General features: G+C 38.5%; 1 protein-coding gene across 1 annotated transcript in view; it reads left to right on the top strand.

Annotated features, from left to right (window-relative positions):
- Positions 1-360: 360 nt before the first annotated feature.
- Positions 361-3,562, top strand: part of WDFY4 (WDFY family member 4) — a gene marked incomplete in the record, with an annotated part of 362,592 nt that continues 359,390 nt past the window's right edge. Inside the window, 1 exon segment of the mRNA XM_074296119.1 lies at positions 361-494.

Below are 3,562 nucleotides of genomic sequence, written 5' to 3'. Positions count from 1 at the left end.
AATCCTTCAGTTTCCATGATTTCATCCTGAGTTTGCTCCTCTTCCTACTGAGTCTCCCTCAAAAAAAAAACAAAAACAAAAACAAAAACAAAAACAGGCAGAGTGTCTGTACTGGTTTTGAATGGAAAGTGCATGTTTGCTGGAAATGATCCTTTAGGCTGCAGATAGATTTTCTCTTTTGGTTAAAAGGAAGCCAAAAGTTACCTTCCTGTATAGCTTGGCTGTCTCTGCAGTAACTCAGGCTGCTGTTGTCACCAGTTTGGATTATAAAATGAAACTCTCCCAGCTTCCTCACTTCTGCTTTCTCCAGGAAATAAGCCGACAGCTATTTGCATGATTCACAGAGAGAAGCTGAAAGAGCCACTGGGAGTTGTTGAAGATTGAAGGGGCTCTGGTGACCTTTTGGGCAAACCCCTCAAGTAAAGGTCATACTCCTTGGGCTCAGATGCGGCTGGAGTCTCCCCAGGGAGGGGAGCTCTGGAAAGATATCTCAGGTAGGTCATGCCAATTTTCTAGGCAAGGGCTACCCTCAGGAGCTCCAAGTCCAAGCTTGGCAACCTAAGGTCAAGCCTTAACTTCTGTCTTAGTAAAGAAGCTGTAAACTCTGTGTGTCAGACTGATTGGTTCCTGGTAGGCCTGAGGTGAAGGAGAATTGAAGTGAGGAAAGAGGTCCATGAGAGTACAGTGACAAATCCAGGCTGAAAGTGGACTGGGAGCTTTTTTATGTGTTTTGGTCTGGTTGTGTATAACGTGCTTTGTTGTCATTTAAAGAATAGCAGTCTGCTCTTTTTCAGCCTTCCCCAGGGCCAACCACCAATTTAGGGAACAAGTACACTTCTTTTCTTTTGGGGACAGCAGAGGTTGGGACAGATTGTGTGTAACACCAGTCTGCAGCAGGTCAGACCTAAGCCCAGAATTGCCAAGGGGGTTCTCCCTCACAGAATGTTAGAACTTCCCATTTGATAGCTGAGTAAACTGTGGCCAGGAAGGGCAAAATGGGCTTATTCAAGGCTACAACAGTAATAAACAAGTCAACATTGGAACTCAAGTTTACTGACTCCCAAATTCAATGTTTTCTGTTTTACCTTCAGCTCCCCTTATTTCTTCTTCTCAGGTGCCTTACATCTCCTGAATGGGGTAAGGGTGGTATTGGCAAAGGCTCTAAATTGGGAATGAGAAAGCTAGTTCTGCCACTGAGTAGATTGTCAACCTGGTTGAGCTTAATTATTCTTGTCTGCAGTTTCTACAATATATGTAAAGGTCTCTTCCAGCCTTAATATTGTATCATAACCTGTGCTTGTCTTCCTCTGTTAACCCCACTTAGGTCATCCTTCCTTGTTCATGCTTTGCACAATATCTTTGCCTTCATTTTTTTATATATTATCTGTTTTTTTCCCATAGTCTTGAAAGTCTTGATCTTTGATAGCTGATACCTAATGAGTCTAATTTAGCCAGTCATCTCCTCCTTTGACTCTCCTAATGCTTTGTACTTCTCAAGAATTTGAATTTATTTTGTGTGTGATTTACTTTTCTCACTTCTAGATAATACATTTCTTGAGGTCAATTACTGAGTTGTGTTCTAGTTTGTGTTTACATCAGTGCCAGGAACAGTGGTTTGATATTAATTTCTTGGTATAATGTTGGCTGTGGCAGTCAGGTTTAAAGCACTACGTTTAGAATCAGGAAGACTCATCTACATGAATTTGAATTCTGCTTCAGATGCATACTGGCTGTGTGATTCTGGGCAAATCATTTACCCCTCTTTGCCTCAGTTTCCTCATCTGTAAAATGAACTGGAAAAGAAATTGGCAAACTACTCTAGGATCTTTGCCAGAAAAACCTCAAAGTGGGTTCATAAAGAAGCGTATACAGCTGAAATGACCAAACAACAACACTCATTATTGTAGAAACAAAAAGTTGGATGTAAACTATAGAATATAGAGCAGGCAATGATTTGTGTCTGTAGGATACCTCACAAAGAGCTTCTTACATCAATGAAAAAACCAGGTATGCTAAAAAGAAGAAAACTGGCTAAGCTGATCTTGGGGACATGCTAATGAGTTCATGTGTTGCTCCTTTCTCATATCTTCATTTTGAGATAGTTTGGACAAAAAAAATTATTGTGATGGTTGGGGAGTCTGCATGGTTCAATGTAAAAAGGCTGCTGTTATAGGACTTGAGTTCAAAACCTGGCTCAGTCCTTATTAGCTTTGAGCAAATCATTTAACCTTTCTGGGTCTCAGTGTCATCTCCTAAAAGAAGGGTGACTAGATGACTTCTGAAGTCTTTTCCAGATCTATGACATTGTACAGCTTGGACCTGCGGTGGAAGGGTTATCCTAGGGCCTGAGGAACCTTCAGTGGACACAGTCCAATCACAGTGGACAGTTATTTGCTTTGCTAGTCTTGATGAGTGATTGACTAATGAGGAAAGGTTGAATTATTTGACTTATAAATTGCAAGTTATTGGCAGAATGGCTCCATTTTTGTGCTTTTAGGAAACTTGTCTTTTATCCTAATACCAAATTTTCTTCTTTGTAGTTATAACTAGGTCATACAAACATAGAATTTTAAGATTCTTAAAATTTATTTTAATGGAATGAAACTAGTTGGCTATAGCTAGTTGGACCCTTTTGTGAGAGATACACAGCAAATTTCTGTGAGTGGCTCTCATAAAATCTGTGGGGCCACTCATTGTATGATGGGTAGTTCACATGTAAGTCACATAAAATATTAATTACATTTCAAATATCCTTTCTCTTTCAAATTTGGATTTATATTAAAAAAGTATCAAATGAACAACTTCTTTAAAATAACCCTCTAGTATTGCCTTTGCAAAAAATCCACATTTTATTTTATTTTTGATCATAAGAAATTAGGTTTGGAAAAATAACACAGAATATCATGTCCTATCAGTAATCTTTGGCTTTGAGGTTTAAGAATAATTATCTAGATATTGTCAAAAGAGTCAGAGACTTGGAAGTACTGAATTCACCTCGAAAACATTATTTTACCATTCTGAACTTCACTGTTCCTATCTGTAAGTTGAGGAGGTTGTACTAGTTAGTCATGTCCATCTTTATAAATATTGCCATTCTATGAGAACTATGGTCAAGCCATCGCCTAGAACAAAAATTTCTAATGAAATCTGGCATTTTCCGAGATTTTTATAGTTCATAGTTTGTAAGTGTGACCTAAGGGACAGAGAGCTATCCTGAGAACCAGGAAGACGTGGGTGTACTAGTAAACTGTAAGACTCTAAGTTGCAGAAATGGTGCTGACCTGCAATGGAGGAGAGAGTTTCCTCACTCAATAGCTCCCTATTTCAATAATATAGATACTATCCCTGCCCCTTTAGTTTACAAACTGTTTTCTTCAAAATAATCCTGTGAGTTAGGTGGCACTATTATGTAAGTATTATATAAGCATAATAATAGTATAAGTACTATTATTCCCATTACATAATTTTACAAGGGAGACTTATAATGAAAATAGCCACAATGATAATATCATCGCTACTACTGCTATATATATCCCACGTGAGTCTCTCCAGACCCTTCAAT

This window comes from Sminthopsis crassicaudata, chromosome 2 (assembly GCF_048593235.1).
Source record: "Sminthopsis crassicaudata isolate SCR6 chromosome 2, ASM4859323v1, whole genome shotgun sequence".
NCBI lineage: Eukaryota > Metazoa > Chordata > Mammalia > Dasyuromorphia > Dasyuridae > Sminthopsis > Sminthopsis crassicaudata.
Note: the sequence above shows the minus strand (reverse complement) of the source record. Positions and strands in the feature narration are given on the sequence as shown.